The sequence below is a fragment of the Myodes glareolus genome, chromosome 1 (assembly GCF_982192425.1).
Source record: "Myodes glareolus chromosome 1, mMyoGla1.1, whole genome shotgun sequence".
Taxonomy (NCBI): Eukaryota; Metazoa; Chordata; class Mammalia; order Rodentia; family Cricetidae; genus Myodes; species Myodes glareolus.
The window spans coordinates 15,124,852-15,142,064 of NC_142026.1; the positions used below are offsets into that span (position 1 = coordinate 15,124,852).

The 17,213-nt window shown below is 45.8% G+C and overlaps 1 long non-coding RNA gene across 1 annotated transcript in view; it reads left to right on the forward strand.

Annotated features, from left to right (window-relative positions):
* LOC146896176 (uncharacterized) overlaps positions 1 to 15,842 on the forward strand; it is a 32,598-nt gene extending 16,756 nt beyond the window's left edge. The window contains exons 2-3 of the long non-coding RNA XR_015004825.2: positions 9,045 to 9,127; positions 9,960 to 15,842. This is a non-coding gene — a long non-coding RNA (uncharacterized LOC146896176). The remainder of the gene's footprint in view (positions 1 to 9,044; positions 9,128 to 9,959) is intronic.
* The last annotated feature ends 1,371 nt before the right edge of the window (positions 15,843 to 17,213 follow it).

The window sequence follows — 17,213 nt, forward strand, 5'->3', positions numbered from 1 at the left end:
GAGGGCATCGATGGCATGTGCTCATGGGAGGAGTCAGGAGGGCATCGATGGCATGAGCTCACAGGAGGAATCAGGATCAAAGATGTGCCACCGCCACCCAGCAAGCCATAGTTTTCTGAAAAACAAAGTTTCTCATTTTGTTTTGAGAGGAGGACATCAGGCTCCTGAAGGGACTGATCACAGGAGCTGACAGCATTTCCCTAGCTGAGACAGTCAAATGTTTTTGCACATCTGGTTAGCTGTTCTTGTGACTTGTGCTGAAACCACATTTAGATGGATGATATTAGAACCACTACTGTGGTCAAGAAAGTCTTGTCTGATGGGACTGGAGAGATGACTCAGGTGTTAAGAGCCCTTGCTGCTCTTGCGGTAGCCCTGGGTTCAGCACCTGCAGTTGCTCACAACCATCCGAAACTCCAGTTCTAGGGAATACAACATCCTCTTCTGGCCTCTTTGGGCCCTGCGTGGACATGGCACACACATACATGCACGCAAAACACCGAGATAAAATAAAAAAAAGTAAATATACCAAAAATAAGAAAAGGAAAAGAAAAGAAAACCTTGCTTGAGGATCTTCCTGTCCTCCTGGTTCTGTTTAGTCAGGGTTTGACAAAGATGACTCTCACTATATTCTGACACTCTCACCAGCATATAAATAGCTACAACATATTACAGGTTATATATCCATAAACTAGGGAATTAGCGCAAATCAATAAGAAAAAGTCCATGGGAAAATTAAACAAATTAGTTAAAGAAACAATTCCCTGAACAAGAAATTTACTGACTGATAAATGTGTAGAAAAATTCAAAATTTTCAGCTTGGTAGTGGTGGCTCACACCTTTAATCCCATCACTTTGAGGCAGAGACAGGTTGATCTCTATGAGTTCGAGGCCAGCCTGTTCTACAGATTGAGTTCTAGGACAGCAAAGACTACAATGAGAAACACTATTTTGAAAAACATAATAATAGTAATAATAATAATAATAATAAATTCAAATTTTCTCCAAAATTAGAAACTAAAAATACCTGAAGATATTTTTCAGTTGCTTCATATTAGACTAACAAAAAAAATGCTGTACTAGATACTGGCACAGGGGCCAGAAGGATAGACATTCTCAGCTAACATCCTGAAAATTTACTTGATAATGTTTACAAAAAAACTTTTAAAATTCATATCCTTTCCTTTTTACTTTTTCTTGTTGAGACAGGGTCTCTCCTCACAGCTCTGACTGTCCTGAAACTCACTGTGTAGACCAGGCTGGCCTCGAACTCACAGAGGTCTACCTACCTCTGCCTCCCAAGTGCTGGGATGAGAGGTGTGTGCTTCCACAACCCAGCTCTCTCTCTGTTTCCTGACTGTGGAAGGCTATGGTGTGCTTAGCTTCCTTGGGCTCCTGCTGCTGTAACTTTCCACTATGGTGGACTAACCTCAAACGGTCAGCATAATAAACTCTTTAAGATGTTTTGTCAGGATATTTTTTTTTAATCAAGCAACAGATGAAGTAACTTAGACACTAGTGAATGCCATTGGAATGACAGAGATTGCCAGGAAGTCACTGAAAACTGGGGGAAAGGCACGAAGCACATTCTTCTTCCAGTCCCTGAGAAGGAATCAGCCCTGTCTCATATTTCTGGCCTCTAAATCCTCTTAATTTTTGTCCTTTGAGCCACGCTCACTTTCTGGTAGACCCAGCAGACTCATACAGATTTATGACTTTGGTCACCAGACAAGGATACCTAGTCCACGGCGGTATAATCAGTCTTCTTGTAACTGGGATTGAAAAGACTGGACCAGCAAGACTGAAAATTGAGATGGTCCCTAGGCAGCCATGAGCACATGTGAACTGAGAGAGCTGCAGAAGCTACAGGGAGCTGACCAAGGAGGAAGCCAAGCGGCAGGAGGGAGATCCTAAGCCCAGAGCCAGAGAGAAGCTCAAGACTTAGAGTCTGCTGGAAGTTAGCTTCTTTAATGCTCAGAGCCAATTTGTGCTTTGCGATTTTCCCTAGAGTCTCCTGCAGCCTTTGATAAATACCCACTTTGTCTGGGTCAGAGTCATTTCCTTACAACTAAAAGGGCATTGATTAGGACAGAGAGGAGGATACAGGAAAACTAGCATTGGATCTAGTTCCTAGTTCCTAGCTCATGCTAAACCTTTTCATAGTCTCTAGTACTTCTACAGGGAAACCAATAAGGTATTCAATGGCGTAAGCTAACTGCACGAGTTCCTATTCATTTCTTTTCCAAAACTAATTATCAAGAGCTTCCTGTATGCTAGGTGCTGTCCTGGACCCTCGGAAAGCAATGAAGAAAACACTCAAGAACTTTGTCCCAGGGGCAACGCAAAGAAAGAGGAGGTAAATTATAAAGTGTGTTAATCGGTGTGAAAGGCCATGGAGCAAAGAAAGCAAGACAAGTGGATGGAATTTCCAGGGAAGGGAGATAGTTCCCCTTTTAAGAGAGCGATATCAGGAAGGCTTTGTTAAGGTGCAATTTGAACCAAGAAACGGAAGGGGTGAGGGCAGCAAGTCATTTGAATACGTTGGAGAAGAGCACCCGAGGCAGGGGCATGGCTAATCAAGTCCCAGAGGAAGCAGGATGGTGGGGGAATCCAAAGCACAATAAGAGGAAGGGGGCAAGCATTCCAAATGCAGGCAGAGGACGGTGAGAAGCCGCCATCTGGAGGCCTATAGGTCATTTCGAGGACTCTGGTTTTTTGCCTATTATCTATTGGAGCATACCAAAATTTTCAAAGCATGGTGGATGTCTATTACCTCATGGTTTCAGTGGTTCAGAGTCTCTCAGGAGATCATTTTTGGTTTTATTTTTATTTTTCCATTCAATTATTTACACTTCCTTCCCTCCTCCCAATCCCCTCCTGCTCCCCCACACCTCCTCCTCTCTCTTCCACCTGCTTGAGAGAAGGCAGGGAACCCTGCCCTGTAGGAAGTCCAAGGCACCCCCCCCCACATCCAGGCCTAGGGAGCTGTGCATCCATATAGACTAGGGCCCCAAAAAGCCAGAACACTCTGTAAAAACAAGTCCCAGTGCCTTTATCAATGGCTTCTCAGTCAGCCCCCATTGTCAGTCACAATCATAGAGTCTGGTTTGATTGCATGCTCATTCAGACCCGGTCCCGCTGGGTTTGGTGAGCTCCCATTAGAACAGGCACACTGCCTCAGTTGGTGGACCAACCCCTAACCAAGATGTTGTCAGGGGCTTTATTCATCTAAGAGCTCTTGGCTAAGGCCCAAGGACCTGCTTCCAAGATGGCACACTCAACTCCTTTGCCTGACAAGACACGGCCGGGCATTGGCAGGACCTTTAGCTCTTGCCACATGGCCCTCCTGGCAGGTAGCGTAAGAGATTTCGCCAACAGACAAAGCAGTTTCCTCTTTAGTGAGTGATCTGGGAGAACAAATTGGGAGCCGCAATGCCTTTCAGGACCTAGACTTAGAGGTCACAAGTGACACGGGAGGTTTTGCGGTATCTGATTGATAATAGAAGTCAGTCCTACCCAGAATAAGAAGTGAAAAAACAGGAATATGACTACCAAGCAGACAGAGTCGCTGGGGGCCCCTTTGGAGCATGATTATCACAGTTATTCTGACTAGATGATAGATTTCATGTAGGCCAAGGGAGAGAATTTTCCAAGTTCAACTGCTTCCCTTTATAGAGTTTATCTAAATATAACCACTCAGAAACTCAGCTTTTCTCTGACTTTGACTTCTAAGGAACCTAACCGACGTGATTGTCTTTAGTGCAAACCTGCTTCTCATGTATGGTTTGTTCCAAGAAAGAGAGGCTCTTATTGAGGATCTTATAAGCAACACACACCAATTTTAGTTGGCCTGAGATCAAATAAACTGAATTTTCTGGATGGTGTCTACAATGTGTCATGGAAACCATGGAGGGATTTAATTTACCCAACATCAAGAAACGCAGGAAACAGGCTGTCTCTAGAGACCTCAGAGCCTGAGGCTGTGCTCTGGGTACCATTCCTGTGACTGTTAGCACCTACCAGTCCTTCTGCTGTGGTTTAAATAGGTTTGTACCCCACAGGTTTGTATGCTGGAGTCATGATATTGAGACCTGGCAGAACTTCAAAGGCGAAGCTTTTAGTGGGAAGTGATTAGGTCATCAGGGACGCCACCTTAGAAGGGACAGGCTTCTCTCATGGGAGGGAAGAACTGGATTGCTTGCAGCAGAGCTGGAGGGGTGTGTGTGGTGTGACAGACTGCTCGAAAAGAAGTTCCATTCTCTGGGTTTGCTCTCTTCCGCTCCTGTCATGTGGGCCCACCCTCCTCCTCCTCTTCCTGTCTACTGTCTCTCCTCCTGTGATAAGCCAACCTTGATTGGCAGTTTAATAGGACTTAGAATCACTATAGAAACACATTTCTGGACCGGTCTGTGTGAGCTTTTCTAGATTAGGTTAGTTGAGGCAGCAACTCACCCTAAATGTAGGAAATATCATTTTATGGGCTGGAGTCTTGGAATCGGTGAGAAGGAGAAACGGAAGTGAAGCTTAAAGCATCCATTACTCTGTTTCGGATTGTGGATTCGATGTGATCACCTGCCTTCTGATCCTGCTGCTGTGCCTTCCCTTCCAAGACAGACAGTGTCCCTAATACACCCTGAGCTCCAGCATGTGACACTGTTCATCCTGAGACCTTCATCAGAAACCAATGCTGGTGCCAGGCTCTTAAACTTCTATTTATTCTATTTTAATAACCTCTAGCCGGACAGTGGTGGTGCATGCCTTCAAGTCCGTACTCCAGAGGCAGAGGCAGGTGAATCTCTGTGAGTTTGAGGCCAGCCTAGAGTACAAAGTGAGTTCCAGGACAGCCAGAGCTACACCGAGAAACCTTGTCTTGAAAAATAACAAAACAAGCCAGACTGTGGTGGCGCACGCCTTTAATCCCAGCACTAGGGAGGCAGAGGCAGGCGGATCTCTGAGTTCAAAGTCATTCTGGTCTACAAGAGCTAATTTCAGGTCAGTCTTCAAAGCTGCAGAGAAACCCTGTCTCAAAAAAAGAAAGACAGACAGACAGACAGACAGACAGACTAGAAAGAAAGAAAGAAGGAAAGAAGGAAGGAAGGAAGGAAGGGAGGAAAGAAAGAAAGAAAAAAGTAAACTCTCCATTTGCAGGTGCTTTGTGCAATCAACGGAGAACAAACTAAGAGAGGCCCCACTCGACCCAGATCACTGACCTGTGTGTAGCAAGGAGGTGACTTGCAGGCGACTTTAAGGTCATATTAAGGAAATTTTCAGAAGAGAGTTGGGGGCTGAGTCATGACATGTTGTCTATAAATCTCCTAGGCATGTTGTGCTTAAATGGTCACTGTTAAGCTTCATCATGAGACCGATTTCCTCTTTGTGTTAGCATGTAATTGTGTGCATTTATTTTTACATAAAATTATTTTTATTATCATGCCTAACAAAAATGAAGAAAGATGCCATGTCCTTTGTTATCCGTTCAAACTTAAGATTTCCTCATTATGTCCCATCATATTTTTAAATTTAATTTAGTTTATTTCACATTTTCAATTTAGCCTAGCACAAGATCACTCCCTAGGAGGTATTTTGTCCCAGGTGATATCCAGGGGACTCACCCTTGGCAAGAAGACGGGACCCCAGACACCTGGTTCTTTGGCCATCTGTGAGGCAGCCTGACAAATGCTTTACAACTTCGCAGTGCCCCATCAGACATTTGCAAAGGTGAAAACTTACCATCCTCAGAGCTTTAGAGTATAGCTTCATTTCTGGGGTGCCAAAATGCCTGAGAGGGTGTGGGAACCCACAGCTGTGAGCTGTTCCACCTTGACTGGAGGTCAGAGATGCAGCTTATTTTTACTCTCTCAAAGTTGCTGGTAACAGGTGTGGCTACAAACAAGAGATTCTGACCTGTGGTGTGGTTAATTAGTATTTTGTATAGAGAGGTGTGATGCGGGAGAATTGTCTGTATTCTGTCAATCATATTTTAATAAAACGCTGATTGGCCAGGCAGGCAGTATAGGTGGGAAAACCAGACAGGAAGTAGAGGTGATGCAATGAGAACAGGAGAATTCTGGGAAGCAGAGAGGTTCCTCTGCCATTCCTGCGCAGACCATGGAAGAGGCAACATGTAAGCTGTCACACTGAGAAAGGTACTGAGCCCATGTGGCTAACATAGATAAGGATAATGGGGTAATATATGTTATAAGAGTTAACAAGAAGCCTGACCTAATGGGCCAATCAGTTTATAATCATATGAAGTCTTGTGAGTGATTTTCTTTGGACTTGCCGGTTGTGGGGTACTGGGCGGGACAGATACCCCAACAAGGCGGCCTTCATGTTACAGAGGTGGATCCGCTCCACCTGGACCAAAGGGCAGAGAATTCAAGTCTATTCCTTACATCATGTTAACGAAGTCTGTTGCCTCCCCCTCCCCTTTTGGAGTGAAGCATATAAGCGTGTGGAAAATAAATGAGGCGGATTCAGTGTTCACTGAATGTCCCTCCCGGTGCTGTTCTGTGTTTCTGTCTCTTATTTCTCTTATACCTCTGTTCTTTTTGCTTAATAATTGTAATCCTCATGCTCCTACCCTGGAATGTACGAGTTTTGCTGAAGTTGGTCTTCGACACATGGGTCAGACGTGACCCATAAGCCTGACAACCTGAGCTCAGTCCCTGGAACCCACATAAAGGTGGAAGATTACTGTCCTCACAGGTTGTCCTCTGACCATGCACTGCATGTGTGTGCCCATACACATACATCATTCATGCACTGCATGCATGTGCCCATAAATATATATCATACATGCACCCTGTAATAACACAATTTCTAAAAAATAACATGCCTTCACTTCATATGTAAACAGGACTTTTTCATATATATGTGTCTAAGACATATGTTAAGTATATGCAGATTTATATGCATGTGGGCATGTGTGTGTATGGGCATGCATGTATGTGTTTGCATGTGCATGTCAAGGCTAGAGATTGACATTGAGTGTCTTCATTTTTTTTTTTTTTTTTTTTTACATTCTGAGACAGGGTTTCTTTGTGTATCAGCCCTGGCTGTTCTGGAACTCATCCTATAGACCAGGCTGACCTCAAATTCACAGAGATCCATCTGCCTCTGCCTCCCGAGTGCTGGGATTAAAGGCGTGTGCCACCATCACCCAGCCCATTTAGTCTATTTTAGTTATAGAAGCAGAGCATCTAGCTGAGCTTGCTGACTTGGCTAGTCTAACTTAGCCAGTTGGCTCAAAGGACACCCCATTTTTGCCTCTTGAGTGTTGGGGTTACAGGCAAGGTACCTTGCCTGCCTGGTTTGTAACGTGGGTTCTGGGGATCAGAACTGGTGTTTATGCTTGTTGAGAAAGTACTTTAGTTGGATGTTGGTGGCCAGGGCCTTTAATCCCAGTGTTCTGGAGCAGAGGCAGGTGAATCTCTGTAAATTCAAGGCCAGCCTGGTTTGCCAGGACAGCCAGGACTACACAGAGAAACCCTGTCTCGAAACACAAAAAGAAAGAAAGAAAGAAAGAAAGAAAGAAAGAAAGAAAGAAAGAAAGAAAGGAAGGAAGAAAGGAAGAAAGAAGCCAGCCGCCATCTCCACAGCCCCATAAATAGAGCTTTTTAAATGTGATATTTTTTTATATGCTAAGTGTATAAGACTGAAAACTCTTAGTGAGTTGCTTCATCCCGTTCTTTATCTGGGCTATTCACCATTCTGGAAAATCACATCTCTGACAGCTGTGCTGCTCACAGTCCTTGAGTCTCCACTATGCTTATATGAGTCTTTATTTGGCTGTCTCTCTCATAGTGATTTTACTTCTAGGGCATCATATCTAACTGTCACATCATGCTGCGAGACCCTTTCCGGTGGCCACATATTTAAATACATCCCCCAAATTCGATCCCCTAGCCTCTTCTCAGTTTAGATCACTCTTAGCTCTTTGTTTAATCGTGCCCAAACACCCAAAACTCTGGCTGCACTTCCCTAACTGTCCTGGCATCCAGGCTTGCGTGGAGTGAGCCAAGAGGTGACTATAGGTTCACTGGGCAGCCCAAATAGTTAGAAAAAAGCAGGAGGGATGTCCCTGTGGGTCACAGCAAAATGGGTCTCAGGTGGGGCTTCCATGGAGGAACTGTCTAGTGGCCTCGCTAAAGTATCAATGGAGTGGTCACTGCTGCCACCATCATCCATGACGAAGCTTCTCACTCATGGCTTTCAGATTCGGTCTGTTCTCTGACTACCTCCACGAAGTCAGCAATTGTGTAAGCCATTTCAGAGCTCCCAGCTGGACTCGAGCATCTCCACTTTGCAGGTGTAGAAGCAGTCTATGAGAAGGTTAGACACTAATAGGTCTTCCCAGACTCTCCTCTCTGTTCCCAGCAAAGGCTACGTGGTTCTCTCCTAGTCCTGGCAGCTGTCCTGTTTCTCTTCTGTCATTTTTTAATGCCTGTGAAAGCTCTGCGGGGCAAAAGGGGGCCAGAAAGAGCCCTGGCCAGATGGCAGGGTACTAAGTGGCTCTGATGTAATAATTTGTTGATCTCCTCTTAATTAAAAGGCTCTTCCTAAATGACTTGCTGATCACACAAACAGCACACACTGGTTAGGTGAAGCCAAGCGACCCAAGGAAACCTAGCTTGGGAGACGCTGGATGAAGATGTATTGGGTGGTAAGACTGTGCCCACTCTGTGCATGCCAAGACCTCTGTCAATGATGAGTTGGACCCTTGGAAAACTGACTCTTCTCTGGAGCCCATCTTGGTTTGGAAGCTCACACAGCCACTGGCTTTATAATTCCTGAGAACTATTATCAACATTATTATGGCTTTGCACTCAATTCCTGTAAAGACCCAGCTGACCTTTGGAAGTTTTCAGATGGCCTCTGAACCATTTTGAATGTGTGATACATGGCACCCATATCTGACATATGGGAAGGTAGTGGGAGATGTGGTGAGGGAACCATTACTCCCATTACTCCAAACGTTGGGTTATCAATATCTGCAGTTATAATCAAATGACACTATCTGATACACTCCCCATTTCTTCCAGACAACGGCAACGTATCAGTCCCTGTGAATAAAACCTACACTACAGAAACGATCGTGCTGAGGCATATTTTCAAAGTCTCCGAGGTAATTAGGACACACTATTGATAAAGTGGTAGCTGAAGACACAGTTTGAGGAGGCTCGTGGGGGATCGTGTGTTAACGTGGAGATGGCTGCTCTCTCCTTCCTTGCAGCTGAGAGTTACACAAGAGACACCTAATTCCATCACGCATCATCCAAGAGACCTGTCCAGCTCCCCTTCACTGACTCAGCCTTGGTCCTAGGGTCCCAAAGACCGTGTCAGACAGAAAAACATCCTGCCAGGCGATTTCTGATAGCAATAAGCTCTCAGACTGAAGGTGGAACTCAGGGGTAGAGGGCTTGCTTACTGTGCAGTTCTGGGTTCGTCCTTAGACTCATGAAATAATAGTAATAATAATACTGTTTTAACTATTAATTCAATTAAGCAATTAAGCAAGTTTTCCTCAGTTTTTGCACTTGTATCAGATTGAATGTTTTTGTATAACCACCCTTCTCCCCACTGCTTTTGGATTTCGAATCCCTTCTTATTCTTCGAAGTCCAGTTTAGATACTATGCCATCAGCTCAAACTTTTCCCATAGTATCTGTGTACCCATGATCAGAGCGCCTCACTAATCCCAGTAGCAATTTGTCCATCGTTCTTTGTGGATTTTTTTTTGAGACAATACTTTCACTAATGTACACAGAAAGGAACATGGGCCCTGTAGCAAACTGACAAGAGCCCTGAGAGAGAAGCATGGGATTGCCTATTTAAATGGGAGCAGGGTAGTGACGGGTGGGTGTTTACGTTCATAATCCAGAAATAGAGACTGGTGCCAGAAATCTCAAAGCCTTTTGGGTATTTGCTGAAATGGGTACTGCTTTTTTATTCACACAGGGTGAAGAAAGAATAAGCCCACTTTTTCTGAAGGTTTCAGCAGAAAAAATAAAATTAAAACCCAAATAATATTGAGCCGATTGCTAAGAGGGAGCTGATTTCCTGGAAGGCAGTGCTGAGGACCGAAGAAGTGATCAGAAAGGATGCTAACACTCTTTCCCAAATGGAGCTGACAGCCAGTGGTTTTCTATTATTGCATCCAGGAGTGGGAGGTCCCTTCCCGTAAGTTACCTAGAAAGCACTTCTGCTCTTAGCTGCTCTATTAGGATAATTTACATTCATGATGAATGGAACCGTTCCTTCCCGAATTAGTCTGAGTGGCTCCATCAAGTGCAGATGTGCACAGCCCTGTTTGCTGCGGGAAGCTGTGTTGCGCCATTACCACCCTGATGCCTGAACCTGCAGCTTGGAGCTGCTCCATGGATCCGGCTTCAGTGAACCAACCAAATCTGAGCTTGCAGCGAACCTAGAGTGGACACTAGACAGACTCTCCTGGTAGGGAGAAACGAAATGCTGACGTTAGGGAGAGAAGGAGTTACCTTTGCCCCAAGATCCATAGAAGCCCACATTTGGGTGGTGATGAGATGATGGCTGAGTTACTGTGGAGACAGGGCACGGGAACTGCAGCCTCCGGAAACTTCCCTTGCTCCTGAAATTCCCGAACAGACTGGCCTCTTGTTTTTACCTATTGAGAGCTATGCAAGGCTGGTGTGGTGGCCCAAACCCTTAATCCCAGCAGGCAGAGGCAGGTAGATTTCTGTGAGTTCAAGGCCTGCCTGGTCTACTTGGTGAGTTCCAGGCCATTCAGGTATACACAGCCGTGCCTTGTCTCAAACAGCAACAAAAAGACCTGAGCTCAAAACCAGGAGCAATTCAACACAAAGCAAATAATTTATAATAAACTTTAGTCTAATGCTATGGGCAGGCCAGATGTAGACGTAGATGAACAGAGAAAAAGAAAAGGACAAGAAGCTGATAAATGTGAGGAAGAGACAATACATCAAGATTCAAGAAAGAGGGACCCAGAGAGAAGCACTTTATGTATGGGGTGGGGGTGGGGCATGACAGGAGGACACAGGTTCTTCTTGGGCTTTTATCTGCCCCCTTGTGGTCTTCAGGGATGTTGTAATTGGCCAATGATTTCTAATCTAATGTTATATTTTCAACTCACATCAGACACAAACCAGGAGATGTCTCATAGAAACAGCGGATAAAATCCTAGCAAATGCTAGTGGCTCACCTCCGTTGCGGCATCCACAGAGCAGCATCCGAGGTCGGCAGTAGGGACCGGGGTCTCTGAGATCGGTGTTCTCTCTATGCTTGAACAGCCTGCTTGCCTTCATTCTGTCTCCATTCTCCCCGAATAGCCGTGAGAAGTCCACCTTTTTCCTGACCTACAAGTCTGTAAAGTGGCGATCTAATGTTAGGAAGAATGACAGTCCATAAGAAAGCTCAGCGTGCTACCTCAGCTTCCTAAGTCAATTTCATGACTGTCACCATCAGTGGGAGAGTCAGTGAGCTTGGAGGACAGCTTACAGCACCGGCCTGCAGCAGTAGGATCCAGGCATACAGTCAAACTTTGGGGGATGGAGCAGTGGTCCCTGAGTCTCCATCAATGCCCATTCCAAGAAGTCAAGAGGCAGGGGATCAAGAGAAACCCAGACCAAATGGCTTTCACAGCAGATCTGCCCTCTGGGTAACCTGCGAGTCTGTTAATCCCATGCATGGAGGGGAGAGCCCTGCCTGTCTCCAAAGAGAAATTCTGTCCCTTGAGAACAGCCTGCTCCGGTCACTGCAGTACCCTGTCAATCTGAAGGCCCTCACTAGATGCAGCCTCTGAACATGTGCCAGAACCTGCCTGTCTCCAAAGACTATCTGTGATAGCGGGCTCGGAGCAAAAAGAAACACCAAGAATGGTGCCTCCTGGCCAGGCGTGGTAGCATGCACCTTTCATCCCAGCACTCGGGAGGTCGAGGAAGGCAGATCTCTGTGAGTTCGAGGTCAGACTGGTCTACAGAGTAAGTTCCAGGACAACCAGGACTACACAGAGAAACCCTGTCTCGAAAAAGAAAGAAATAAAAAATGAAAATGAAAAAATACCGCCACGGTCTTCTGATCTGGCCACGCGGCCTAGTATCCATCATCTCTTCCCCAGACTTCTCTGATGGCTTCCCATGAAGTCTTCCTGTGGACACTCGTCTCCCTGAAGGGTCTTCTCCACTCTGCAGCAAGAGCCATCTTCCTCTCGTATCATATCAGACCATTGAATTCCAGGAGGAATCTTTCGGGTGGCTTCCCCTGTCCTCAGGACGAGATCCAGACCAATCCCTTGAGTGCTCATCTGTTCCTCTCTAGCCTCCGTGTTGTTCATCCCCTCTCAGCCACCTCCAGTTTCTCAGACCCACCTGGGTCCTGCTATGGTGGGCCTGGACTGTCTGAGGCTACTCTCTGAGCACAGCACAGCACTTACCATCTTAACAAAGCAGCCACCATTGCTCATGAGAGACCCACACACGCTCTAGTCTGTTGATGCTCCCTCATAGACGGAGGGAGTAGGGAGGGGTGTTCGACTTGGTTCTGAGATGTCAGCCACCCTTTCCTGCCTTCTGCTCCCAACCGTGTATAACCTCATTCCAGAGGGGCTAGAAGAGCCAGGAGGCAGAAGGCTAAGTGAAGGGAGGGTTCCATCTATGTAACTCTGGGGAAGCCAATGACCCACTGTGGAGTGAGGCTTTTGGCTTAGGCAGATGTTTGGGGACCCCTCACCTTCCTATAATTAGGCCTCATTCCTTCTTAGGTGAATAAGGTTTGTTCCCATCTCCCCAGGGAAAGTAAGGCAGCTGTCTGCCTTTGCTTCTGGGGCTTAGTGGTTGCCTGCTCTCCTCCTTAGGGGTCCATGCCATCTTTCCCAACCACTCTGAACTGGTCCCCTCTGTTGTCTCTTCCTGGCCTTTTCCGACCCCTCATGATTCTCAGCCTTTAGTCTCCTCCTCTTCCTCTCGTTTTTCTGCCCTACCTCCTCCACTAGACCTTGACTTTTCTGAGGGAAGTCTTGCATCCTTTGGCTCTTATGACTGCCCACTCTCCTGGTGCCTTCACCCACTGTGTAGTCCCTGGGTTTTCCTCAAGTGAAGATATGAATGGATTTTTTTCTTCAAGTGAAAGCAGCAATATTGGGGGAACAGAAAAAGTGACATTTTACAAGTAGAAGAAAATTGAAGCAGGGTGTCATGGGGGGGGTGCTTTTGGTAAAGAATGTGCAACATCCCAGAAGGAAAAAAAAAGTGCCAGATTTGAGAGGGAGGCTTGTGAAGTAATCTTAGCTAGGAAGCCCAAACAGTCAGAGAGATGAGGACACAGGGAAGGGGCGGCACAGCAGCCTCTGGACTGAGCTGGGCACAGAGCCTGCAGTAGGCTCTGACGTTAGACCACTGTAGAGTTGTGGGGAAGGGGCTGGAGGTGGCAAACAGGAGCGGAACTGCCACACTCAGTCATTAAATCCATCAGAACGGAACAACCGCTAAGGAAGGTGAATTTCTTGCCTTATAAACCTTCACAGTGCTCCTCTGTGCTTTGGATATGCAAATACCTTTGCCAACCCACAGCACCCCGGGAAGGAGCCGCCTCAAAGCCTTGCATCTGTTCCTGCATCTATCTCTGGTGTGATTAACCTGAGTGGTGGCGTGCCCTTGAGGCGGCTGTCAAAAAGTCCTCCCCAGAGACTGTCGAGCCCTGTTCTAGGGCATTGAAGACCGGGAGAGGGAAGCCCAGCATTTACATGACCAGCAGGAGACTCCCAAGGGAGACTTTAATCTCGTTTAGGTGTCCAGACACAGGCCATTAGGCAAGGAAGGCATGCAGTGACCATTTGTACATCTAATTAAGCCCTAGAAAGAGCCCTGCTAAGGCACCTGTCTCTGGCCTGGTTAATCAGGCCCAGCTGACCTCTCGGAGCTTCTGTTTCCTTACTCCTAAGGGAGGAGACTGACATCCTCTAAGGTCCCTTCTGATTTTACTTTATGGGTCAAGAAATGAAAATTACAGCGATTCTTAGGAAATGTATCAGCAAGACCACTGCTTTGTTTTCAGGTCCCTGGAGTATACGGGGTGGGCGTGGGGAGAAATTGGTAATTACAGACTGGAAAAAAAAAATGTGAGTTAGACATAGCATTTGTCCTCTAGGGACCCAGAGTCCAGGACCCACCCAGGGAGGATGTAGAATCCCAAAAGACTTGGGTAAACCTGAGAATGACAAACTCATATATTCAGATCCTGCTGTGATCGTAATGCAGTTTTGTGTCTCTTTTTCATTGTGAGCGTGTGAGCGTATAGCTAACTAGTCAGAGGGAGGAAGAAAGGGAAAAAGGAATGAAAGGACAATGGACAGGGGAGGGAGGGAGAAGGCTAACAGGAGAGGTAGGAGCCACTGGTCTCTGGATATAAACACCAGACTGAGTTTGGTTAATTTATGCCCCTCTCCTTCTGTGATGGTTAATCTTGATTGCCAACTTGCTGGAATTTAGAATCACCATGGAAACAAATCGCAGGGCAAGTCTGCGAGGGAGTTTCTATATTCGGTTAAATGAGGTGGGAAGACTCACCCTAAATGTGGGCAGCACCGTTCTATGCATTGATCCTGGACTGAATGAAAAGAAGAAAGTGGCCTGAGCATCTGAGTTCGTGGCTCTGTTTCCTGACTGCAGATGTGACATGACCTGCTGCCTCAAGCTTCTGCAACCAAAGCTTCCCACTGTGGTGGACAGCACCCTCATCGGTGGGACAAAATAAAGCATGTTTTCCTTGGGTCACTTTTGTTAGGCATCTTGCCACAGTGATGAAGAAAGTCGTGAATAAACCTTGGCTCCAAAATAAACAACACACTGGAAAGCTAAGTGCATTTCACAAGGGTAGCAGAATCAAGACTTGAGAATAACAGGACTGGGAATATAGCTCAGTGGTAGAGTTCTTATCTAGAGTGCATGAGGTCCTAGAATCGATTCCAGCACTCTGCCAAATGGGTGTTATGTTTACGTCATGGGGAACACAATACCCAGCAAGAACAGCTCAGGGAGGAAAGGTTTATCTTGGATCACAGTTTCCGAGGGTTCAGTCCATCGTGTTAGGCGGGGATGGTGTGGTGCAGCAGCACAGTTCACTGCGGCAAGAATACTTAGGAGAGGATGCTCACATCACAGCAGACCAGAAAGCAAAGAGAGTGCAACAGGAACCACCGAGAGCCTCCTGTGTTCTTCAAATCCCTCCCTTAGTGACTTACTTCTGCCAGCCAGACCCGCCTCCTAAAAGTGCCACAGCTTCTCAAGATATCAACATCATAAGGAACGAGCTCTCAGAACATCAGCCTATGGGGGACGTTTCAAAAATACAAAAGCAAGGTCAGGCTACTCCAGAAGTTGATTGGGATCTGATTAGTTCACTTTTTGAAGATGAGTTTTAGACTAAATACTTCAATTTTGGGATGTTAGCACTCGAAAGGAGAGCACATTTTTCATCCAATTCCAGACATTCTACATTGGAATTTCTAGGAACAAGATCTGTGAATTTATAGAAATCCTGGGTTCCATGGTTCCAAATGTTCTCTGTCTTGTCAAAGGACAGTATATTGTTCTATTGGTGGGTGAGTGGGCCACGAGAGTGAAGTGGCTGCATTGTGAATTCATGACAAGCATGATGAAGGCACAGCACTTGGTCTTAATAAATTAACTGACTCTGGTGGGGACAGGGAGAGCAAGGCAAATGTGGGCTAATCAGCAGCTATTGACACTGAGTACATCAGTAGCTATTCACACTGTGTACACCAGCAGCTATTCACACTGTGTAAACCAGCAGTTATTCACACTGTGTACATCAGCAGCTATTGACACTGTGTACACCAGCAATTATTCACACTATGTACATCAGCAGCTATTCACACTGTGTACATCAGCAGCTATTCACATTTTGTAAACCAGCAGCTATTCACACTGTGTAAACCAGCAGCTATTCACACTGTGTGAATCAGCAGCTCTTCACACTGAGTACATCAAGAGCTATTCACACTGTGTGAATCAGCAGCTATTCACACTGTGTGAACCAGCAGTTATTCACACCGTGTTCACTAGCAGCTATTCACATTGTATACACCAGCAGCTATTGACACTGTGTACACCAGCAGCTATTCACACTCAGAAGAAGGAAACCAAATCTGAGATTTGTCTCGAATACTAGCAACATTCCCCTTCCACCTGTTGCAGGATGTCACAGGTCGCTAAGCATTTCATCCATTATTGTCTCAACTCTAACAATGAAGAGATAGAACCAGGTGTTGTTGTCCTACATCCGTGTCTTTTGTCTTTACAGATAAAACCAAAGCACCAACACGCCAAGGGGAAATCACATAAAGAGATATGAAATTAAAAACAAATGAAAAAGGAAGGAACAGTGGCTATGCTTATGTACCAGGACCCCAGACCTTAGCACAATTGATGCCATGTTAGCGGTACTAGTCTCACCGCAAAAGCTGGGAGGTAGGCCCCACACCTGCCAAAATGGGGACAGAGACCTAATCCATCAAATCCATCCCGGTCCATTGTTCCAGGATCCAGGAAAGCCCCTAAATGTACTAACCTTGTACTTGGCTTCTGTAGTTCTGCTTCTTGCTAACTGTTCTTGCTAACTGAAGTGTGCCAACCGAGATGTGGTTGGTGCATAAAAGCTAAAGAGCTGTGAGGATCCGTGTTGCGTGATTTCGGTAAGCTTCCCATATAGCTGCCAAGCTGTAATAAAGACTTTCTTCCGGCTTTTAAAGCATCCTCTGGTGGACATAGTTCGTAACATTCACAGTAGATTCGAATCCTTTCTCTATTAGGACTTGATCATCAGCCTCTGTTATTAGCAAATAATGTTTCAAGTAACAAAATATATTATTGTAAGAAAATTAAATCAATGCACAGAAATAAAACTTTGAATGTTGGAATATGTATCTCATCCTACCTAACTTGTCAGAGGTTTGTTGGATTTCTGGATTTCCCTACAAAGAAATTTCTTTTTGTAGCTTTGGAGCTCTTGTAGACCAGGTTTGCCTTGAACTCACAGAGATCCGCCTGCCTCTGCCTCCCGAGTGCTGGGATTAAGAGCGTGCGCCACCACCGCCCGGCTCCTGTAAAGGAATTTTTCTTCTCCCTCCCCATCATCTTCTTTCTTTATCAAAGGACACATCCACCACTGTGGCTTCTTCTCCTTAAGTGTCTGGCTTTA